A 25,784-nucleotide genomic window follows, 5' to 3' on the forward strand; every position below is an offset into this window, starting at 1 on the left:
TTTTTTCCACAGACCTTTCTTCCCACTACAAAAGGGCAGTGGTGGGGTGGGGGGTGGGGGTGGGGGGGTGTTGGTAAACCCTCCCTTTTGGCACTGCAGTGCCAGGTACTGTCCTTTATTGATAGCTATGCAATGGCATGGTGCAACTTAAAAGCTAGGAGAATGAGCACAAAAATTCCTCTGCTCAATAAAGGAGTGTTTTACTGAACAAACAGTGTTAACTGCAGGTAGTTCCTAACTCACAAATGGTTGTATTCTAGAAAACTCAACACACACACATGTGGTTTATCTGGGGCTTACAGTGGTTTTCCCCCATACAAAAGAATACATGGCAACCTATGAAAGCTTACTGAATCAGCCGGGCGCGGTGGTTCACGCCTGTAATCCCAGCACTTTGGGAGGCCGAGGCAGGTAGATCATTCAAGGTCAGGGGTTTGAGACCAGCCTGGACAACATGGTGAAGCCCTGTCTCTACTAAAAATACAAAAAATTAGCCAGATTTGATGGTGGGTGCTTGTAATCCCAGCTACTCGAGGAGGCTGAGGCAGGAGAACCGCTTGAACCCGGGAGACGGAGGTTGCAGTGAGCCAAGATCATGCCACTGTACTCCAGCCTGGGCAACAGGGCAAGACTCCATCTCAAAAAAAAAAAAAAAAAAAAGAAAAGAAAAAAGAAAGCTTACTGAATCCATAATAATATTAGCTAGCAATAGTTAACACTTATTAATCTCTTACTCTCTGCAAGGCACAACAATTATTATTACCTGTTACAATCATCCCTGTTTTACAGAGATGAGACCAGGGCTCAGAGAGGTTAAATGGCAGCTTAAGGTCACAGAGCCGGCAAGTACTAGACTTAATTTAAATCTGGTAGGCTCTTTGCCATTCTTCTCCACTTACTGCTGGCATAAGCGTGTGAACAAGGCAGGTAACACTGGCCTGAAACTGGCTTCGAACCTCAGTTTCCTACAGGAGGAAGACAGGCTACGTTGGAAAAAGGAAGCAATTTTTCTTCCCTGCCCCTGTGTGTACAGTAAGCATTCAGCAAGTATCTGAAGAGGTCACTTCCCTTTCTGTGCCCCTTCCTATCCCCCATGCAAACTCTGGCCTTAGTGAACATGGATGGCTTCTTCTAGTGTCTTGCCCCAAGCAGCTCGACACCCCCAATCACCAAGCTCCCTGCCTCACCAAATCCTACCCCATATTAAAAGCCCTATTCCTAATTCTATGGAAATAACCAGGCCATTCATTCACTCAGCTAATATTTACTATACTCTATACCTGCTAGGTGCTTTGTTCATTCCTGGGAATGCCGCAGTAAACAAGAGAGCTTGATTCTACACTCTCTAAGCAAGAAAACAAAGATATACATAAGATGACCATCTACATGACATCTATTACACATCTAATACATGTGGTTTAAGAAAAGAAACCTAGATGTCCAATAAAAAGATTAAGATTTAAGATCAGTTAAATTATGGAAGGTTCATATTATAGAATACAATACACCCACTGAAATGATTATATAGGTTATACAGAAAAATTTATGGCCATGGAAAGACGTCCACACTGTATAAACTGAAAATAGTTAATAGTGTAGAGTATGATAGCATTTTGGGTAAAAATATAACAAGACATAGATCAGCACTAACAACAACAAAAAACAAACTAGAAGGATATACCAATACATCAACAGTAGTAAACAGAGTTGTAGAATTATGAGTGACTATGCTCTTCTGTATTTTCTGAATCTCTGCAACAAGCATACACCTTATAATTAGAAAAACATTACAGGTTTCTATTTTGGAAGAAAACAAAACATTCCTGTTCCACCTCATAGGTGGTAAGCCCTCAAATATTTGTTAAATGCATCAGCCAATGAGTAAATCAAACCTACTTCAGCTATGTGACTGGAAGAAAACAGCCAGAGTGAACTATCACCATAATTGAGACATTTAAAAAAAAAAACACACACACAACCTACTGTACTATACACTTGAAAATAGTTGGGCCAGGAGCGGTGGCTCATGCCTGTAATCCCAGCACTTTGGGAGGCCAAGGCGGGCAGATCACTTGAGGCCATGAGTTGGAGACCAGACTGACCAACATGGTGAAACTCTGTCTCTACTAAAATTACAAAATTAGCCAGGCGAAGTGGCACACGTCTGTAATCCCAGCTACTTGGGAGGCTGAGGCAGGAGAATTGCTTAAACCCAGGAGGCAGAAGAGACAGTGAGCCAAGATCATGCCATTGCACTCCAGCCTGGGCAACAAGAGTGAAACTCCATCTCAAAAGAATAGTTAAGATGGTAAATTTTATATATGTGTTTTTTACCCTGCAAGAAAAAAAAATTCCTTAAGCCTCGTAAAACTTTTTAGAGTTTAACTGATGTAAATAAACCAATACTTGGTAGAATTTGAAGCAATTAAAAATAAAATAAAAAAATTAAACAGCTATCGATATGGCTTAGATTTGTGTCCCCACCCAAAGCTCATGTTGAATTGTAATCCCTAATGTTGGAGATGGGGCCTGGTAGGAGGTGACTGGATCATCGGGGAAGATTTCTGATGAATGGTTTACCACCATCCACTTGGTACTGTTCTCACAACAGGGAGTGTGTTCTCATGAGATCTGGTCGTCTAGAAGTGTGTGACATCTCCCCACTCTCTCTCTCTCTTGCTCCTGCTCCTGCCATGTAAGACACCTGCTCCTCCCTTGCCTTCTGCCATGATTGGAAGCTTCCTGAGGACTCCCCAAAAACAGAACCTACTATGCTTCCTGTACAGTTTGCAGAATGGTGAGCCATTTAAACGTCTTTTCTTTATAAATTACCCAGTCTCAGTTATTTCTTTATAGCAATGCAAGAACAGATTAATACGGCTACCTAAAAGTTCAAGAAGTTAAACAGAAAGCTATATATCTGCCTGGACTAGAAATATGCTCTTATAGTTCCTTTATCTGGGTTTCTTAAATTTTATTTTGAGTTCAGAGAATCCTCTAAAGCGCCAAGGCCTTCATCATCATGCCCATAACTGTGGCAGCAGGATTGTGGGGACTGTGAGAGACGAGTTTCTGGCAAGTGGTTTCTCAAACAAGTTTCAACATACTAGAGCTGTGTTATTTTCCACGTTGAACATTTCCATCAAACAGTCAAGGGTCCACTTAGTATCTCCAGCCACCAGAACCAAGTCTGAAATGGGTAAGAAGAGGCTATGAACACATACAAAGCCATCAACCAGCTTTGGGGTTACAATGGAGTCTGGGACAAAGATGTTCCCCTTTTTTGGAGTCTCTTTCTCAGGAGGTTAGGACTACTTTCAGCACCAGAAGAATGTTTATCAAGTCCTCTGTTCTCAGACAGCAGTGGGATTATTTGAATCATTCCATCACACCACCCTCTCTCTACCTTAAAATTAAAAATATCGTATCACACTTGATACATTTTAGCAGGTTGGTGAGATCTATAAGGTTTGAGGTTGAAGGGTAAACAACATCCCTTCTGACAGCTCAACAGAAAACAAATGTTCCTGAGGGGCAGATCCTTCAGAGCAGGGTTTCTATCACTCGACACTATTGACTGGGGGCCAGAAAATTATTTCTTGTGGGGGGCTGTCCTGTACACTGGATGCTGATGTTCAGCAGCACCCCTCCCTGCCTCTACCTGCTAGATGCCAGTCACAACTCTCCCTCTCCCCTGCAAGGCGTGATGATCAGATATGTCTCCAGACAATGGCTCCCCAGTTAAGAGCCACTGAGTTAGGGGTGAAAAGCAAGAGCCATCTCCACAGTCAGACTGTCAGGGTTCACCACCTTCAGTCTGAACACAGGAGAGCCTGCTGGCAACTTATGTGTGTGAGAAAACTTGCTGGAAAGCTAAAGCCGTCTTTACACCTTCATTTCCACTGAGGAAAAAACAAGAGCTGTGGGAACATTCACTGGCACCCACTGAGACAACAAATACCTGTGGCAGAACAGGGCTGAAAAAGGTGAGTTAAGTAAGTTCTATAAGAAAAAGGTATAAGAAAGTGAAACCTTGAAACTCAAAACGGAGAAGTGTAGGAGACTGGGAGAAAACAAAAGTACTTATTGGGTTTTAAATATTTTTTTTTAACTAGTTTTAGGGCTGGGCACAGTGGCTCCTGCCTGTAATCCCAGCACTTTGGGAGGCCGAGGTGGGTAGACCGCTTGAGTCCAGGAGTTTGAGACCAGCCTGGCTAACACAGTGAGACACTGTCTCTACAAAAAATACAAAAATTAGCCAGGCATGGTGACACAAGCCTGTAGTCCCGGCTACTTGGAAGGCTGAGGTAGGAGGATGGATTGAGCCCAGAAGGTCGAGGTTACATTGAGCTGAGATTGCATCACTGCACTTCAGCCTGGGCAACAGAGTGAAACTCTGTCTCTAAAAAAACAAATAAAATACAGTAAAAACTAGTTTAATTTATAAAGTAAGTTTGATGTTTACATTTTTATTCTTAATTTTTAATTGTAATTTTTTATTCTGATATTTTTATTTTACAAATTTTTAATTAAAATAAGTTTATTTAAAAGTTTTATTTTTAATTTCTAAAATAAAGTTAATTTTAAATAGTCTCAGCAAAAAAGAAGGTGAGCAGAAACCCTGCTCGTTCTACTTTATAAATAGTAGCTTATCAACCGGCAGCTAGTGAAACACCAAACCCAAAATTTGCCTCATTGTGTCATGGAGATTATGCCGCAAGGGAGAGACCTGCCAAGCCCTTTCCAAGAGGTGCTATGTGCCAGCCCAATCCCCAAACCCTGCCAAGCCACGGAGTGCTTTCTAGGCTGGTGACAGGTCCCGGTGCCAGCTAGATGCCCGTATGCTCGGGGATGGAAACAGAAAGGGGCTCATTTCACTGCTCTCAGAGAGCTGGAGTGCAGAGGACCTTAGAACTCAAGTGCACCAGAAGCTTCAAGAGTTAGCGGCGAGTGCGCTCCTTTCCCCACCAAAGGAAATTCTATGCACAATATGTAATACATATGGATGCATTATGATACCAAAAATGCAGTTCCATATGCATACAGTATTTATTAAATGCTTACTACTGACTGGGTACTGGTTCTAGGAGTTGGTAGTACAGTCCCTGCTCTCAGGAAGCTCACATTTTAGTGGATTTTTTAACCAAACTCAGCATCCAGAAAATTCAACCTAAACAGGGCTATGTTCCAAAACCTGCACTGAAAGTCCCTGATCTAGTCCAGTCCTCCTATTTTCCTGATGTGAAAACCAAGGCCCAGAAAGGTTAGGTGATTTGGCTCAAGGACAAATCTAGTGACAACCATCAGTGGAGCATCAAAAAACACATCAGCGGAAACAACTCAGCAGTCTGGAAAAGGAAGGAGCTAGTAACTCATCCTCTGGGTTCCCCACTTCTGTATCTACTGTGCAATATACTAACAGACACTTGAGAAAACTAAATGAAGTCATCGTTAGTAGCTTTAAAAAATGCTCTGCTCCATCTCAAAAACAAACAAACAAACAAATGCTCTGCTGATCCTAGTAAGAAGGCAGTTTTAAGTGTTTCAGAGTCTAATACATTTTGAAAGGTTTCCATCATGACAGTTAAAATGAAAAGCCAGCATGTGTTGCATTAACCCTGGGGTGGCCACAAAACCGGTGTTCTTGGCTGGGCGCAGTGGCTCACGCCTGTAATCCCAGCAGTTTGGGAGGCCAAGGTGGGCGGATCACCTGAGGTCGGAAGTTCTAGACCAGCCTGACCAATATGAAGAAACCCCATCTCTACTAAAAATACAAAATTAGCCGGGCATGATGGCACATGCCTGTAATCCCAGCTACGTGAGAGGCTGAGGCAGGAGAATCACTTGAACCCGGGAGGCAGAGGTTGCGGTGAGGCAAGATCGCATCATTGCACTCCAGCCTGGGCAACAAGAGTGAAACTCCATGGTGGCACGTGCCTGTAATCCCAGCTACTTGGGAGGCTGAGGCAGGAGAATCACTTGAACAAGGGAGTCGGAGGTTGCAGTGAGCCGAGATCACACCATTGCACTCCAGCCTGGTGACAGAGCAAGACTCCGTCTCAAAAAAAAAAAAAAAAAAAAAAAAGTCAGGTGCTCTTGAACAGCTACAGGCTGTGCTATGGTAATGCCCACCCCCGATCTACCTCCCTTCCCGCGCTTCTGAGAAGCTGACAGCCGACTAAATCACCCCACGTGCAGATTCAACCACTGGCCGCTCTCCCCACAAACCACATCACAGAAAGGGCTCACTACTCAAAACAACACCTCTGACCCATTCCACTGCCCAGTAACAATATGTTTCTTTTTCAAAGTGGTTAGTCTAGCAACAAGGGCTCTGTACAAGGAAAAACTTGCAAGCTTCACCTACCCTAGATCCCATAACATCCTGTTCTTTAGGATTCACAGTGTCCAATAAAAGATGATTATTTCAAGCCTTTCTAACATTTTTCACATAAATACATAAATTAGAAAACAAAATGTCAGACAACAGGCCTCTGGTTTGGAAAACTACAGCTGTACCTGGATAGTACCAGTGCTCAGAGGCAAGACCAGGGGAAGCAGAAAGGGAGGCACAGGCCCACACTAACCTCTCAGGACGCGTGTCCCTCCTACAGGGCGCCCTCGCTCCTCTAACCCACCCCATGTTTTGGATGCTTGGTAGTGACACGAAAGTCCTGGTTTAACAGCTTTTTTCTTGGAGTAACAGCTGCACTGTTTTCCTACAGCTGAGAAAACACTTTTTCTCACAGTTAACTTTAGCCTTCAATCATCCCTCAAACTTCAGGAAACCTTCTTTCCAGCTCTTCCCTCTTTTCATCGTTGAAATTCATCTTCTTCTTCCACTTCTAGCTTGAAGTGGAAGGAATGAATAGGTGTGTGCCCTTCCCCCAAACAAATAGCCGCTGTTCATTGCCTTTTCAAGTAAGCACTGCCAGACCCCCTGTGGGTTTTATCAGCACCCCTCCACCCACTTCTGAAGCAGGTCCTCATTCCAAGGCAAGCTGGCACAAAGCCCTAGACAGCCTTTGTGAGGATGCCTGCGTTCAAGCACCAGCTGCCTCGATGGCACCAACTGGTTTGAGAAACTCCTGTTTATGTTCTTAAAATACATTTGCAAAAGGAACCAGGGCCAAATGAAGGTGCTTATCATACTTATTTCTTCCATCATCAACAGAAATGAAAATAACCTTACATCACCACCCGCCAACTTTTACCTTTTTGTTTTTTCATTCAGGGTATTGGCTACACAACCAAGTATGGGAGTACAGAGATAGAAGCAAGTCACAGGCCAGGCACGGTGGCTCACACCTATAATCCCAGCACTTTGGAGGCCGAGGCAGGTGGATCACCTGAGGTCAGGGGTTCAAGACCAGACTGGCCAACAAGGCCAAACCCTGTCTCTACTAAAAATACAAAAAACTAGCTGCGTATAGTGGCACATGCCTGTAATCCCAGCTACTCGGGAGGGCAAGGCAGGAGAATCGTTTGAACTCAGAGGCAGAGGTTGCAGTGAGCCCAGACAGCGCCACCATACTCCAGCCTGGGCGACAGAGCAAGACTCCGTCTCAAAAAAAAAAAAAAAAAAAAAAAGAGAGAGAGATAGAAACAAGTAACTTGCTCATATTGACAGCGGTGTTCCCTCTACTTTTTAAAATTACAAGGCAGAAGTCTTCTATCAGCCCTAGATTGTGAAGACTAGCACTCCAGCATCAAAATCAAACACAATGGACCTCAATGCCAGGCTGACTGAACGAATTGTTATTGGGCTGCAAAGTAAACAGGCCGAAGAGGGAGGCTGTTCAGGAAACAGATCTTAATTACTGTTATTTGTTCAGTCAAACCTAGCATTTATTTCTCCAGTCAGCTGGGTGGAGTGAATGTTGGACCGGGCAAAGAAGCCTCCTTTGAAGATTCTGGATCTTTCTCACCCCTCCTTCCTTCCCCTGCAAGGAAATCCAAGGCCTCAACACCCAGGGAGCCCCAAGTGGAGAGTCAGTTTGGGGCCAGGACACACCTGATTGATGGCGCCTCTGAGGTGGAAGTCACTGCCCTCCATGGAGAGAAAGGAATCTGAGGGCTCCAGACAGGAAACTGAGGGGTGAAGCGGGGAGGGGGGCAATCAAGTAGTAACTGGAAAAAAAAGGACTCTGATGTGGTGGTGGGAGTGGTGGCGGTAGGAGGGTGGCCTGGGGAGATGGAGGAGCCTGCTGGAGTGACAGGAACAGAGGTTTGGGAGGAGTGTGGATGTATGCATGAGACAGCAGGGAAGAAATGGGGTCTTGAGCAGCATGGATGAGGGAAAAAAGCCAGGAAGTGGAGGAAGCCCCCCAAAACAGGTCAGCCCTGAGCAGAACAAAAGCAGAGACTGCCTCACTGCAAGAGCAGAGAGCACTCGGCCATGCTAGAGGACCTTGGCTCAATGGCACTCCAAAGGGGGCTCACGAACAGCTGCCTGGGCATCACGGGGACTCTCAGGCTCCATCCCAGACCTGCTGAAGCAGAACTGGAGCCCGCAGGGTTTAAATAAATAAATAAATAAATAAACCTCCCCAGGGGACCATCTGACATCAGCCGACAGAAGGCACCTTTAACAATCCTGTGCACCTTTAACAATCCTGTGTTCAAGTGATGATAACACGCGGCACACCCAACAGTCAGCCGCCCTAACTCTTCATTCAGAAGGGCCCTTTGGTGACGGCAAATAACGAAAGCAAGTTTCCAGTGAGATCACACACGACTTCAATATAACAGATAAGGGAATCACAACAGACTAGCATGCAGTCTCTAAAAAAGGTGTCTGTAATTCAACCTGAAAAAAATGCTAACGGACATATCCTTGGGACAGATGAATACACAAAAATATTAACCAGGATTATGGGATGTTAGATGGCCTTCGTTTACTTTATCTTGTCTATGTTTTCAAGGTTTAACATTAAGCATGAATTTCATAAGTTTTTAAATGAAGACAAAACTGTAATATTTTAATAGGTAAAGAATCAAAGAGTAGAAAAAAAGTAAAAAGCCTATTTAATTTGCTACCCATCATATAGGATATGTTTTGTTGTCTGTAAAATGCATTCCATTGGTCTACATGAAAAAGCAAGACAACTTTAGCAAAAAAAAAAAAAAAAAATCAATGCACATCAAAAGAAAATAAATACTATAAAATGAGTTTCGAGGATACCTTTAATGGCCGGACACGGTGGTTCACGCCTATAATACCAGCACCTAGGGAGGCCAAGGTGGGAGGGTCTCTTGAGCCCAGGAGTTCGAGACCACCCTGGGTTGTGGGGAGACATCAGCTCTACAAAAAAAATTTCTTAATTAGCTAGGTGTGGTGGTGCCCATCTGCAGTCCCAGCTACTTGAGAGGCTGAGGCAAGGAGAATCACTTAAACGCAGGAGGTGGAGGCTGCAGTGAGGTGTGATCGCACCACCACACTCCAGCCTGGGTGACAAAGTGAGACTTTGTCTCAAATAATAATAATAATAGCTTTAATAAAAATGGTCCCAAGCTCACTCTCTAGGGTAAGCACTTTCCAGACACTGAGGAACAAACACAGAGGACGCAGAGGAAAATCTGCTGCGCTGTGCTCCCTGAAGAAGAATCACCCCCACTTTGCAACTGTGGATGGGCCACTGTTTCAAGGCAATTTCTCAGTGGCAGGACAAAGCTTTGCTGAATCATTATCTCTTGTTATTACCTCACATCATCACGGACAAGTTAGGTGTCTACAAGGAGACTCGAGAAATGTGATATGGTGGCCTCTGAAACAGATTTACTCCGTAAGAATAAAACTGCATCACGTGGGGACCAAATCCAAAACTGTGACCTCACCAGATCCAACCCAGAAGTTTTGGTGGGTTTTTTGTGGGTGAGTGGGTGAGTGTGTGTGTGTGTGTGTGTGTGTTTGAGACGAAGTTTCGCTCTTGTTGTCCAGGCTGGAGTGCAATGGAGCGATCTCGGCTCACTGCAACCTCTGGCTCCTGGGTTCAAGCAATTCTCCTGCCTCAGCCTCCCAAGTGGCTGGGATTACAGGTGCCTGCCACCACACCTGGCTAATTTTTTGTATTTTTAGTAGAGACGGGATTTCACCATGCTGTCCAGGCTGGTCTCGAACTCCTGGCCTCACGTGATCCACCCGCCTCGGCCTCCCAAAGTGCTGGGATTACAGGTGTGGGCCACCATACCAGCCAGTTTTTTAGACAGTCTCACTCTGTTGCCCAGGCTGGAGTACAATGGTGCGGTCACAGCTTACTGCAGCCTCGACCTCCTGGGCTCAAGTGATCCTTCCATTTTGGCCTCCCAACTGGCTGGGACTACTGTGCCAGAATGCCTGGCTAATTTTGTTTATTTATTTTTTTTTGTGGAGATGAGGTCTCACTATGTTGCCCAGGCTGGTCTCAAACTCCTGGACTCAGGCAATCCATCGGCATCAGCCTTCCCAGGTGCTGGGATTACAGGCATGAGCCGCTGTGCCCAGCCTAGCTTGCCTTTTCATAAACAAATATGCCTGGGATTTTATAAGGCATATAGCTCTCCCTCAGTATCTGCGAGGGACTGGTTCCAGGACCCCTCATGAATATCAAAATTCTCATATGCTCAAGTCCCTGATATAAAATGGAATTTGCATATAATCTATGCATATCCTCCTGTATACTTTAAATTATCTCTAGATTACTCATAATACCTGATACAATGTAAATGCCATGTAAATTTATTGTGCTATATTTTTTAATTTGTATTATTTTTATTGTTTTGGTTTTTTCCCCAAATATTTTTGATCCATGGTTTGTTGAATCCAGATACAGAATCCACGGATACAGAGAGCTGACTGTATATATCATCATATTGTTATAAAATTATAACTGGTTAGTATCACTAACTTTCTCATGGTATACAGTAAGGATAGGCTATTCATGCTTTCTAAAGAATATCCCACCCTGAGAGCAAGTTCAAGAGTCAAAGTTCTAATTAAATTAAAATAAAATGCAATTATACAGACTAAATTCCTAGTACCCTACGCATCCAGAATGATTTGAAAGAATGCATTCCTGAGCTTGACAGGGTGGGTAGCTGTCACCATAGCCAGGAATAGATGAAAACCGAAAGATTTAATCTGTGATGATACAACTATCTACTCATCAACTAGAAAGTTAGAAAAGTCAAGCCGGGCACGGTGGCTCACACCTTCAATCCCAGCACTTTGGGAGGCCGAGGCAGGCGGATCACCTGAGGTCACGAGTTCAAGACCAGCCTAGCCAACATGGCGAAACCCCATCTCAGATAAAAATGCAAAAAAAAAAAAAAATTAACTGGGCGTGGTGGCGGGCACCTGTAATCCCAGCTACTTGGGAGGCTGAGGCAGGAGAATCGCTTGAACCCGGGAGGCAGAGGTTGCAGTGAGCCGAGATCCTCTCTTGCACTCCAGCCTGGGCGACAAGAGCAAAACCCCGTCTCAAAAAAAAAAAAAAGAAAGAAAGAAAGAAAAAGAAAAGTCAGAAATGAATCTGGGCACAGTGGCTTATTCCTGTAATCCCAGCACTCTGGGAGGCTGAGGCGAGCAGATGGCTTGAGTCCAGGAGTTTGAGACCACAGGAGTTCAAGACCAGCCTGGGCAATGTGGCAAAACCCACCTCTACAAAAAATACAAAAATTAGCCAGGCTTGGTGGCAAACAACTATAGTCCCAGCTTCTCGGGAGGCTGAAGTGGGAGGATCCCTTGAGCCCAGGAGGTCGAGGCTGCAATGAGCAGATACTGCACCACTGCACTCCAGCCTGGGTGACAGAGCAAGACCCTGTCTCAAAAGAAAAAAAAAAAGTCAGACATGTTTGATGAGTCACCATGTTAGCCAACATCCAGTCTGTCCAAAGAAGGGAGAAATTGGGGAAGAAAAGAGAAAAGAGGCAGCAGCAACAATAGTAACAGAAGCAACAGCTCTTGAAAAGTGTATAAAAACACAACTTTTTTTTTTTTTAAGACGGAATTTCCCTCTTGTTGCCCAGGCTGGAATGCGATGGTGTGATCTCGGCTCACTGCAACCTCCATCTCCTGGGTTTCAGTGATTCTCCTGCCTCAGCCTCCTGAGTAGCTGGGATTACAGGCATGCACCACCACGTCTAGCTAATTTTGTATTTTTAGTAGAGATGGGGTTTCACCATGTTGGTCAGGCTGGTCTCAAACTCCTGACCTCGTGATCCACCTGCCTTGGCCTCCCAAAGTGGTGGAATTACAGGCGTGAACCATCATGCCTGGCGTTTTTTTTTTTTTTTTGAGACAAGTTTTGCTCTTGTTGCCCAGGCTGGAGTGCAATGGCATGATCTTAGCTTACTGCAACCTCTGCCTCCCAGGTTCAAGCAATTCTCTTGACTCAGCCTCCCGAGTAGCTGAGATTACAGGGGCACGCCACCACACCCAGCTAACATTTGTATTTTTAGTAGAGACTGGGTTTCACCATGTTGCCCAGGCTGGTCTCAAACTCCTGACCGACCCAAACACAACTGTTTGAGTACCTGTTATGTCCAACATATACTTCACTAGATTCTTTATATATGTTACAGAATTTAATGTTTATCACAGCCCTATGCTGTTATCATCCACCTCTATTATAATGAGAAAGTGGATCAAATAACACAGACAAACCTATTAAATAGAACTGGAATTTCTGCCTCAGTCAGGTGACTCCTAAGTCCATTTGTTTTCCATACTTTATAATGTTTAATGATTGGTGTGACACCTTGATCGCATCTTCACAACCTTCCTCTCATTCTATCTTTATAACCACTCCACAAGGCAGGCAGGGAGAGTAGCATCATTCCCAACATAGAGACAAATGTGAAGCCTGGATAAGTTACCTTATTTTCGGAACTCATTCTCCTTCTTTCTAATAGCTCCATGCCGGATGAGCACAATGAGCAGCAAAGCCTTGATGGTGCTGACAGAGGAGACCAGCAACACCCGAAAAGACAAAGACAGCAGCTTTGCTACTTCCATACTGCCTTGAAAGAGTAGGGTTATCCCATGCACCTGTGTAATATGCACTCACACATGCACATGTGTGTGTATGCAAGGGCAGAGGACAAAGCCCTAAAGACAGAACAAAGCCCCAGAGCCTTGGTTCTATTTCAAAGTGTCAAACTTTGCAGCACGTTCAACAATTTAAGGAGGCAGAGAATTATATCCTGTGCTTCCATCAAAACACCAAAATTAAAGATGTGAGTGTCTTTGGTAACCAAGGAGATCCTTCTACCCAGCACTCATTATAAGTAATAGTTACCTACGATTTCTTAAGTACTTCCTATGTATCAAGGTACTACTCTAAGGTGCTTTCAAGACCTTTTATTTAATCTCCCCAAAGGAAAAAAAAAAAAAAACACTCCCCTGCCTTTTGTTTGAGACAGTGTCTCGCTCTGTCCCCACAGGCTAGAGTGCGGTAGCACGATCTCAGCTCACTGCAACCTCCAACTCCCACTTCAAGCGATTCTCGTGCCTCAGACTCCCAAGTAGCTGGAGTACAGGTGCACACTATGACGCCTGGCTAATTTTTTTGTATTTTTTTAGTAGAGACGGGGTTTTGCCATGTTACAGGCATGAGCCACTGCACCTGGCCAAAAATAACCCTTTGATAGAAGTATCACAATCTCCATTTGACAGATGAGGACATCTGAGTCTCAGAGGTGAACCGACTTTCCAGAAGCCACTTTGGGATAAACCAAAATCCTGATCTCTGATTCCAGAGCCCAACAGGATTCCAAAACCAGTTTTCCTTCACCAGATCTCAGGATATCTGGAATATACTGTTTTGACCCCTCCTCCACCTACTCCCCTATAGAAACATAAAATCAGGAAAGACCCTAAAACAGGTGCATGCACTTACAGCAGTCAGAAGAGCCCACTGGATGCTGCATCTCCCTTACCTGTCCCTCATGAGGGCTAGTCCTGACCTTGAGATGTGCCATTCCCAACGCTTTCTGTGACAACACAGCACAGCCTTGGGCATCCCACCACTGTTCCGAAAGCCATTCTTCATTCTTCTTGTAATTTGTGGCAGTGATACTAATAATAATTTTTTTAAATAATAGGAAATTGCATTGTGCATTTTCTAGGTGCCAGGTAGGGTCCTCAGTTCTTAGCATGGATTTATTTTATCCTCACAACAATCCCATGAAGTAAATACTCATATTGCCATTTTTCACAAGTAAGAGGATTATTACTTAAATTTTTGGCATAATATGCCCTACTTTTTCTTTTTTTGAGATGGAGTCTGGCTCTGTTGCCCAGGGTTGGAGTGCATGATCTCGGTTCACTGCAACCTCCACCTCCCGAGTTCAAACAATTCTCCTTTCTCAGCCTCCTGAGTAGCTGGGATCATAGGCGCCCCCCCACCACGCCCGGCTAATTTTTGTATTTTTATTAGGGACAGGGTTTCACCATGTTGGCCAGGCTCGTCTCGAACTCCCAACCTAAGGTGATCCACCCACCTCAGCCTCCCAAAGTGCTGGGATTACAGGCATGAGCCACCGTGCCCGGCCTATGCCCTACTTTTATCATCAGAAAAAATTTTATAAGCTATACTGACTGAAAAATGAGGAAAAGACAAAATAAGTAGGGAAAACATAAAGGAAGAAAAGAGAGAAAAAGGAAAAAAGAATTCCATTTTTTTCACAAATGAGAAAACTGAGGTCTCTCCTAAGGTCGAGATAGGAACTCAGTCAGCCAGGCCCTAAACTCTTTCCTGTGCTGCTATGGTGCCGTCTCTAGAGCAGAGCTGTCTCTAGAAAGTCACAGCACACCTCATAATAAAACTGTGTTTTCAGCCGGGAGCAGTGGCTCATGACTGTAATCCCAGCTCTTTGGGAGACCCAAGCAGGTGGATCACTTGAGGTCAGGAGTTTGAGACCAGCCTGGACAACATGGTGAAACCCCGTCTCTACTAAAAATACAAAAAAAAAAAAAAAAAAAATCACATGTGTAGATGTTTATTTTTAAATTGACTACCTGATTTTTGTAGTCAATCATGTGAAAGTTAAAAATTCAAAAACTAGCCAGGGTGGGGGCGAACACCTGTGGTCCCAGCTACTCAGGAGGCTGAGGCATGAGAATCGCTTGAACCCGGAAAGCAGAGGTTGCAGTGAGCCAAGATAGTGCCACTGCACTCCAACCTGGACGACAGAGTGAGACCCTGACTTACAAAAAAGAAAAAACCTGTGTTTACACAGAGTAAGAAGGTTTAAAAGTTTCTAGCAATTATTCTGGACTTTGGTTAAAAGTACAGACACTTGGCCAGCATGGTGGCTCACATCTGTAATCCTAGCACTTTGAAAGGCCAAGGTGGGTGGATCACTTGAGCCCAAGAGTTCGAGACCAGCCTGGACAACATGGCAAAACCCCATCTCTACAAATAATATGAAAAAAAAAATTAGCCAGGCATGGTAGCATGCACCTGTAGTCTCAGCTACCCAGGAGACTGAGATGGGAGGATCACCTGAGCCTGTGAGGTCAAGAAGGCTACAGTGAGCTATGATTTCAGCACTACACTCCAGCCTGGGCAGCAGAGTGAGTGAGGGAGGGAGAGAGGGAGGGAAAGGAGGGAGGGAGGGAGCTGGAGAGGAGGAAGGAAGGAAGGAAAGAAAAAATGTATAGACACTCGGCATAAAACAGAGTGAAAACTGAGTTTGGCATCTGTAGTATGTATAAAATTTGAATCACAATCCAAATCTTTCATCATTGCCTTTCTCTTTCAACTATTAAGAATTTTTTTTTAAGAAAGGGTCTCATTCTGTTGCCCACACTGGAGCGCAGTGGTCCAACCATAGCTCTTTGGAGCCTTGAACTCCTTGCCTCAAATGATCCTCCTGCCTCAGCCTCCCAAGTACTTAGGACTACAGGCACATGCCACCATGCCCTGCTAGTTTTTTTATTTTATTTCTTGTTTGCTATACTCCCCAGGCTGGTCTTAAACTCCTAGCCTCAATCCCAAAGCACTGGGATTACAGACATGAGCCACCTTGCCCAGCCAAGACAAAAATTTTAAGTTGCCTAAATTCTCATTCACTATCATTCTGCACAAAATGTCCTTGTCTAAAATTTCCCACATAATTCATGGTTTTTTCTTGTTGATAGCATTAGAATACCTCACACTCTAATATAAATAAAAAGATCATTCCAAACTCTTCAAAGTTAACTATAACAAGAAACAAGAACAAAAGAAAAAGGCGGAAAACAAAAACTATACTTAGGCTTAAAACAAATCTAGTGATAAATTCAGAGAATTTTTTTTTCTCAAAATACCACCAATGTTTTACTTTTTTTTTTGAGATGGAGTTGCCTAGGCTGGAGTGCAGTGGTGCGATCTCGGCTCACTGTAACCTCCACCCCTGAGTTCAAGCGATTCTTGTGCCTCAGCCTCGCCAGTAGCTAGGATTACAGGCGCACGCCACCACACCCAGCTAATTTTTGTATTTTTAGTAGAGATGGGGTTTCACCATGTTGGCCAGGCTGGTCTCTAACTGCTGACCTCAAGTGATCCACCCGCCTTGGTCTCCCAAAGTGCTGGGATCACAGTGGTGAGCCACCATGCCTGGCATTTTACATAGTTACACAATTTTTTTTTTTTTTTTTTTTTTTGCTAATTTAACATCTCAGAATCCTCTTTTCAGAGACTGCAAAAAACAAAATAGTTTTGCAACCAACCTTTAAAGTTATTGAGTAACTAAAAGTGATCAATATAAACAAACTAGAATTTGAACTCTCCTACGTTGAACATTCATTGTTTAAGTCAACGCTAGGAAAGGTGAAAGTAAACAACAGAAACTTGCTCCTTAATGTAGGGAGAAATCTCTTGGCCAGTGAAGCAATACAAAAACACAGACATTCTGCTTACAGGAACTAATTAAAAAGAAAAGGAAAAAACAAAACACAGACCTGTTCAGCCATATAAAGTTATAATGATGAACATCTGTAAAGATTACATGAAATCACCCATGTAAAGTGCTCAGCACATGTGCCTGGTCCATAAGTGTTTAATGTTAGCTTGCATGCATGCTCATTTCATTCAATACAAGGCTACTTAAATGCTCTGTGCCTCTGCTGCCTCATACAAAACAGAGACAACAGTAGTTCCTACATCATAGGATTATTAGGACTGAGAATGTTTTCAAGGCACTTAGAATGTTAATTGTCAATATTATTCTTAGTGTGCTTGAAAAGGAAGGCCAGAGGTTTACAGGGCTGGGATCTAAACCTAGTCACTCCAAAGCACTAGCATCTCATTTCCTCAAACTCTGGGAGATTTACCTAGTTGCCAGCTCTCCTCCCACTGCTCAGGAAATTCCCAGGGCAGAAGGAACCCAAGGACTCGCTCCCTCTTGGAGGCTGAGCCTGCTCCAGGAGCTTGCAGCTCTAGCATCCCCAACCCCATCACCCAAACCTCACACCTGACCAAAAAGCTATTGGCCGGGCACGGTGGTTCATACCTGCAATCCCAGCACTTTGGGAGGCTGAGGTAGGCAGATCACTTGAAGTCAGGAATTCAAGACCAGCCTGGCCAACATGGTGAAACCCTGTCTCTACTAAAAATACAGCAAAATTAGGTGTGGTGGCACGCACCAGCTACTCAGGAGGCTGAGATAGGAGAATCATTTGAACCCAGGAGGGTGAGGTTGCAGTGAGCCAGGATCCCGCCACTGCATTCTAGAGCAAGACTGTCTCAAAAAAAAAAATAAGAAACTATTGCTTTTTGAATTTGTTTGCCAACTACTGATTTCTCTTTTCAAACGGGGCTTGAGGGAAGTTTTATAACCATGTAAAACAAATAATAATGCAACAGCAGCCATTCTCATTTATGCAGCACTCCCTTACAAGTGCCGTCATAGACTCTGTGACACCAACACAATCTCTCCCAACCTGTCAGATATTACTGTTATTATTATTTTTCTCCTCTGTACCAGTTGGGAAACTTGGACTCTAGGAAATAAATTGCCCAAGGTCACAGCTCCTTTGTGGTGAGGACAGGGGCCAAACCCAGGTATAATTTCTCTCTTTCTTTCTCTCTTTCTTTCTCTTTCTCTCTTTCTTTCTTTCTCTCTTTCTTTCTGACAGTATTCTATCCCAGGCTGGATGGAGTGCAGTGGCATGATCACAGCTCACTGCAGCCTCAACCTCTTGGGCTCAAGCAATCCTTCCTCCTCAGCCTCCCGAGTAGCTGGAACTAGAGGCGCACACTACCAACCTAGCTAATATTTGTATTTTTTGTAGAGACTGGGTTTTGCCCAGGCTGGTCTCGAACTCCTGGCTTCAAGCAGTCCTCCTACCTCAGCCTCTCACATGGTGGGATTACAGGCGTGAGGCACTGCAAGAGCCCCAGGTAATTTCAAAGCCAGTATTCTTAACTACCTCACCAAATTGAATGTGGAAAAGAGAAAAAGGGAATAGTACTTTTAAAAAACAGTAACTATAGAAAACCCAATCAAAATTCATTTTCCAATTAAGTTATTGCTTAGTAAATGAAAATATTAAATAAAGAACCAGCTACTGCTCCATATGGCAAGGAAGTGTACTTCAGTGCTGACAACCCCATTACTCAGGAGAACAGTTTAACTGTGATATATGGATGGCTCCAGTGACCACTGCCACTGTATTTATAGTTTGTGATCTGTATAAACAAAATCATTTCTCATGCCTGTAACAGCATCTACTGCAGGCCTTTGTTACTTACAATTAAATCTCTGTAAATGTTTAAATCTCATGGTCACAAAAAAAATGAGTCAGCCATCTAAGAATGACTGGTCACCAGTTCCCAAAACACAACCTCCAGCGTCATGACCACCAGCCCCAGTAGGTCTAAATTCCAGATGAATAATTCTTCCAACATACAGTCAAATTAAAAAAAAAAAAATCAATAGAATTGAGAGCCCAGAAATAAAGCTTAACACTGACAGTCAACTAATTCTGCCAAGATAATTCAACTGGGAAGAATAGTCTTTTCAACAAATGTTGGTGGAACTGGATATTCAAATGCAAAACAGTGAAGTTGGACCCTTTCCCCATACCATAGACAAAAATTAACTCATTAAGAATGGCCAGGTGCAGTGGCTCATGCCAGTAATCCCAGCACTTTGGGAGGCCAAGACGGGAGGATTACCTGAGCCCAAGAGTTGGAGACCAGCCTGGGCAACATAGTGAGATTCCATCTCTATAAAATACCAAAAAAGTTAGCCAAGCATGATGGCATGCTCCTGTGGTCCCAGCTACATGAGAGGCTGAGGCAGGAGGATCACTTCAGCCTGAGGGTTCAGGGCTGTAGTGAGCCACGACTGTGCCACCACACTCCACCCTGAGAAACAGACCAAGACTCTGTCAAAAAAAAAAAAAAAAAAAAAGGCCGGGCAAGGTGGCTCACGCCTGTAATCCCAGCACTTTGGGAGGCCAAGGCGGGCAGATCACGAGGTCAGGAGATCGAGACCATCCTGGCTAACACCATAAAACCCTGTCTCTACTAAAAATACAAAAAAAATTAGCTGGGTGTGGTGGCGGGCTCCTGTAGTCCCAGCTACTCGGGAGGCTGAGGCAGGAGAATGGCATGAACCTGGGATGTGGAGCTTGCAGTGAGCTGAGATCGCACCACTGCACTCCAGCCTGGGCGACAGAGTGAGACTCCGTCTCAAAAAAAAAAAAAAAAAGTGGAAACAACCCAAATGATCATCAGCAGAGGAATGGGTTTAAATAAAGTGTGGTATATTCCAGTAAAAGGAATGAAGTACTGGCCAGGCACAGTGGCTCAGGCTTGTAATCCCAGCACTTTGGGAGGCCAAGGCGGGTGGATCACGAGGTCAGGAGTTCGAGACCAGCCTGGCCAATATAGTGAAGCCCCATCTCTACTAAAACTATGAAAATTAGCTGGGCGTGGTGGCACGCGCCTATATTCCCAGCTACTCAGGAGGCTGAGACAGGAGAATCACTTGAACCCGGGAGGCAGAGGTTGTGGTGGGCCAAGATCATGCCACTGCACTCCAGCCTGGTGAGAGTGAGACTCCATCTCAAAAAAAAACAAAAAAGAAAAAAGAAATGAAGTACTGACACATGCTACAACATGGATGAACCTTGAGAACATACTAAGTTAAAGAAGTAGTCCTAAAGACTGTACATTATATGGTTTCATTAATAGGAAACGTCTACGAAAGCCCATAGAGACAGCAAGTAGATTAACAATTGCCAGGGCTCTGAGGGAGTTTGGGAGGGAATTGAGAGTGACTGCTAATAAGCATAGAGGTGACAAAAACTAAGTTGTCATGATGGTTCCACAACTCTGTAAATATACTTATAAAACCACTGAATTGCACACTTTAAGTGACTGGGCTGTATATGCTATGTGAAACTACTTTTCACTTTATCAATAATTTCTTTAAGGCCGGGTGCGGTGGCTCACGCCTGTAATCCCAGCACTTTGGGAGGCCAAGGAGGGCGGATCATCTGAGGTCAAGAGTTCGAGACCAGCCTGACCAACATGGAGAAACCCCATCTCTACTAAAAATACAGACAATTAGCAGGGCATGGTGGCGCATGCCTGTAATCCCAGCTACTCAGGAGGCTGAGACAGGAGAATCACTTGAACCTGGGAGGCGGAGGTTGCGGTGAGCTGAGATCGCACCATTGCACTCCAGCCTGGGCAACAAGAGCAAAACTCCATCTCAAAAAAACAATAATAATTTCTTTAGTTAAAAATAACCTAATAGCCATTTTAGGATAAGTTTAAAAAAAAACTCAATAATTCTAAAATCACTTGGTTGGACATCTCTGCTCATTAGAGAAGTAAAAGTGTGGACATCTCTCCAATGCCACTTTAAGAATAAAAATAAAACTAGGACTTTTTTTTTGAACACTTGTTAATTTAAATAGGAAGTATCCTATAAATAAATAGGAAGTATCCTATAAATAAAAAGTATCCCCAAAGGCAAATTCCCAGGACTTAAGAAACACATGAAGCAATTTCAGCTCCTAAAGTTATTAGTCTGCTGTAAAATGCTTTGTAAAGTTTATAGAAAGTATTTTATAGATTTTTCAACTTTTACCTTTTTTTTTTTTTGAGACAGAGTCTCGCTCTGTCGCCCAGGCTGGTATGCAGCGGCATGATCTTGGCTCACTGCAACCTCTGCCTCCTGGGTTCAAGTGATTCTTCTGCCTCAACCTCCTGAGTAGCTGGGACTACAGGTGCCTGCCACCATGCCCGGCTAATTTTTGTATTTTTAGTAGAGACAGGGTTTCACCATATTGGCCAGGCTGGTCTCAAACTCCTGACCTTGTGATCCGTCCGCCTCAGCCTCCCAAAGTGCTGGGATTACAGGCATGAGCCACCATGCCCGACCCCAACTTTTACTTTTAAGAGATTGCACATGTGAAATGGCTGAATCTTAGCACCAGAGCAGTCATTTCTCCAGCAATTTTCTTGTCTTGTACCAAAGCAGCCCTTTGAATAATACTTCCTAATAATCCACAGCCAGCTGGAGCACTTGACAAAGACTGATCTGACAGTTTAATCTTAGCACTATTTTTTTAGGATTGGCGTACCCTTTTTTTCCAGTTCCATTCACCTCACTAACACTTAAGAAAAATCTACATTTACATATGTAAATTGTAGACAATGTTGATAAAAATAAGTTACACCACATATTCATACCAGTTGTGCATCCAAATTGATGTTTCCTTTCTAATGCAAAAATGGGTTAAACTCTGTTATCTCCAAACCCACTTCTAAACACATCACACACTACCACCACTCCCACCACAAAGGGCAGGGATGATATCAAAATGAAAACAGTGCTAGCAAATACAATTATAAAACATGATGAATTTCGCACATTTAGGTTTGCTAAAATAAGCTTTAAAGTTGTTGAATGAAAATCAAATGCCCCCAACATTATCCCCTACCCTCCAACCTCCTATTATTATTCTATTGCTGCAACCACTGGTGGCAGTTTCTAGGATATCTTTAAAACTCTCAGAATTATTGCATATATACATATCTACATACAGGGATACATACATGCCTTTCAAATTGGAAACCATAATTGGGTTCATCATAGACATAGTGTTCTTTAACCTCCTCTTTTTATAACCCCTACTTAACTAACACTGTTATCTTGGCTACCTGTTCCTCACAGATTTAACTTACTCTTTTTTTTTTTACTATGGTCAAACACACATAACATTAAACTTATCATCCTAACCATTTTTAAGTGTACAGTTCAGTAGTGTTAAGTACATTCATATTGTTGTCCAACAGATTTCTATAACTTTTTCATCACGCAGCACTGAAACGCTATACCCACTAAACACAGGTTCTCCCTCCTACCTCCCCTGGGCCCTTGGGAACCACCTTTCTACTTTCTATGATTTTGACTACGTTAGACACTTCATATGAGTGGAATCATACAGTATTTGTCCTTTTGTGACTTTTATTATATACTTTTATTTCACTTAGCATAATGTCCTTGAGGTGCACCACGTTGTAGTATGTGACAAGTTTTCCTTCTTTATTAAGGCTGTATAATATTCCATTGTTAATTTCCTTCTTTTTAACGGCAACATGATATTTCATTGTATGAAAGGCTAGTAACTTTTTATTTTAAATTAGTCTTCATTATCAGTGCTTAAGATGTTCCAAGTTTACTTCTAACACAAGAAATAGAAGAACTGCTAGACCCAAGAACATATTTAATTATGATTCAAAGACATTATGACAAAATAAATTCTCCATAAGTGAACAAACACAAATCAAGAAGAGTAGGTTTTTCTTTCACCTTTCTTTTTAGCTTTGCCAATGAAAACTCTCTCACTTTTAACTGTAATTTTTTTGTTGTTTTTTTTGTTTGTTTTTGAGACAAGAGTCTTGCTCTGTCGCCCAGGCTGGAGTGCAGTGGCATGATCTTGGCTCACTGCAACCTCTGCCTCTTGGGTTCAAGCAATTCTCGTGCCTCAGCCTCCCAAGTAGCTGGGATTACAGGCATGAGCCACCGCGCCTGGCTGAATTGTAGTTCTTAAACTATAAGTAAGACTGAGCATTTTCTCATGTTTGTTGGCATTTGCATTTTTTCCTAAATGATCCCTAACCTTTTAAATTTTTCTGTTATGTGTACTTTCTATTGATTTATAAGAACACTGTGCAAATTAAGGCAAGTGGATCTCTGTTCTACGAATAACTCTGTGTCATTTGAGTTCTTTGTTTAATTTGGTTTATGGATCTTGTGTCATGCTTAGAAAAATCTTGGCCATTTTAGATTATTTTAAAAGTTCACCCAGCTTTTCTCAATACTTTTAATGGACTCCTTTTTAACCCATTTTATCACAGTTAAATACTGGATCTACACATTACTTATTTTAATGGAAAGGGTGTGGAGCAAACTTCAAAGAAAGCTTATTGACAATTTACAATCTGGATATCAGTATCCCAAGGGAGAGTGACAGTCCCCGCCATAACTACAACATCTAACATTTATGAACTCATACTGTGGACCAGCCACTGTTCCAAGCACAAAATCCCATAAAAGAGATCCTAGGGATTATCCCATTTTACAGATGTACAAACTAAACGACAGACAAATGAAGTAACTGATCAAGGGCACACCACCAGTAGATGGCTGAGAACATACCGGAACTCAGGCTTCCTATCATTAGAACTGGCTCTTAACTTCTCAGCTACACCGCCTCTGAACTATATGAACAAAAAAGCCTAAAAAATCCACACCAAAAATATGTTTAAATTAATTCTCAGTAGAAAGCAGGTTTGTCCTTTTCCTCCCATCAAATACTTGGAGTAGCTTAAGTCGTAAATCTTTTTTTTTTTTCTTGAGACAGATTCTCACTCTGTTGTCCAGGCTGGAGTGCCGTGGCAGCTCGGCTCACTGCAACCTCCACCTCCTGGGTTCAAGCGATTCTCCTGCCTCAGTCTCCCAAGTAGCTGGGATTACAGGTGCATGCCACCACGCACAGCTAATTTTTGTATTTTCAGTAGAGGCGGTGGTTTCACCATGTTGCCCAGGTTGGGCTCGAACTCCTGACCTCAGGTGATCCACCCGCCTCAGCCTCTCAAAGTGCTGGGATTACAGGCATGAGTCACTGCACCTGGCCCAGTGTTTCTTTTTTTTCTTTTCTTTCTTTTTTTTTTTTTTTTTTTTGAGACAAGGTCTTGCTCTGTTGCCCAGGCTGGAGTGCAATGGCGCATTGTCAGCTCACTGAAACCTCCACCTCCCGGGTTCAAGCGATTCTCCCGCTTCAACCTCCCACCATCATGCTGGGCTAACTTTTTTTATTTTTATAGAGACGGGGTTTCACCATGTTGGCCAGGCTGGTCTTGAATTCCTGACCTCAGGTGATCTACCCGCCTCGGCCTCCCAAAGTGCTGGGATTACAGGCATGAGCCACTGCGCCTGGCCCCAGTGTTTCTTTTCTGGGCAGTATCACTGCAGGCTCCAGGGGTCAGGTGCATCCTTGGTAGTAAAGGCAGGGGCAGTGTTTTCACAAAGACTGGTGAGTGCTATTGGCATCTGGGGGTAAGTTAAATATCAGCTATGCACAGGACTCCCTAATTGTTTTACAAACATCAAAAAAGGAGAATGAAATGCTAAGAAGAGAAGAGGAGGGCTTTCTCTCTTTTTTTTTTTTTTCCATGTCTTTTTGTCATGTCACCCAGGCTGGGTTGCAGTGGTATGATCATGGCTCACTGCAGCTTCAACTTCCCAGCCTCAGGTGATCCTCCCACCTCAGCCTACAGAGTAGCTGGCACTACAAGTGCATGGCACCACGACCAGCCAATGTTTGTATTTTTTTGTAGAGCTGGGGTTTCACTATGTTGCCCAGGCTGGTCTCGAATTCTTGGGCTCAAGTAATCCGCCCACCTCGGCCTCCCAAAGTACTGGGATTACAAGCAAGAGCCACCTCCCCACCAGTTGCCAGTTCTCTCTAATAATCAGAGAATACCCTCAAGCAATCCATAATGAAGGGCAAATGAAATGAGCATCGGTGTTCCTCTCAAGCACTGGGTCCAGCTATCTGCCATACCCCTCTGCAAGAAAAAAAAAAAGAAGTCAGAGACTCAGCCCTGCTGGAACTCTTGCTTCCAAAAAATATGCAATCGGCCAGGCAAGGTGGCTCATGCCTGTAATCCCAGCACTTTGCGGAGGCCAAGGCGGGCAGATCATGAGGTCAAGAGAGCGAGACCATCCTGGCCAACATGGTGAAACCCCATCTCTACTAAAAATACAAAAAATTAGCTGGGAATGGTGGCGCGCGCCTGTAGTCCCAGCTACTCAGGAGGCTGAGGTAGGAGACTCACTTGAACCCGGGAGGCAGAGGTTGCAGTGAGCAGAGATCGTGCCACTGCACTCCAGCCTGGGCGACAGAGTGAGACTCTGTCTCAAAAAAAAAAAAAAAAAAGAAAAAGAAAAATTGCAATCCCGTGGCAACCCTCATTCCTCCCCGCCCCCGGTCATAAGGAAATAATTTACAGCTTCATGCTTTTCAAAGCCTCCAGCCAGAAGCTGCTGCTAGGCAAAATGATTTGCATAAAGTGCCTCATTTAAATGGCTTCATACCCCTTACTCAGCAACCTGCAACTTCCACCAACTACACTAATGGTGAGATAGTACAGTCTTAAAAACCGCTTTCTGTTAAATTCTATCATCCACGCATAGAGCAGAACTTTCTGGAAAATAAACAACTGCTTGAGAGTTTAAGAGAAGGAAGGGAACAAAAAGCTTAAACTGATTTTATTACAACAATACAGCATAAA

General features: G+C 43.5%; 1 protein-coding gene across 3 annotated transcripts in view; it reads right to left on the minus strand.

Annotated features, from left to right (window-relative positions):
• SERINC5 (serine incorporator 5) overlaps nt 1–25,784 on the minus strand; it is a 151,952-nt gene that overhangs the window by 108,148 nt on the left and 18,020 nt on the right. The gene's annotated exons all lie outside the window — the stretch shown is intronic.

The sequence above is a fragment of the Pongo abelii genome, chromosome 4 (assembly GCF_028885655.2).
Source record: "Pongo abelii isolate AG06213 chromosome 4, NHGRI_mPonAbe1-v2.0_pri, whole genome shotgun sequence".
In the NCBI taxonomy this organism is placed as follows: Eukaryota; Metazoa; Chordata; class Mammalia; order Primates; family Hominidae; genus Pongo; species Pongo abelii.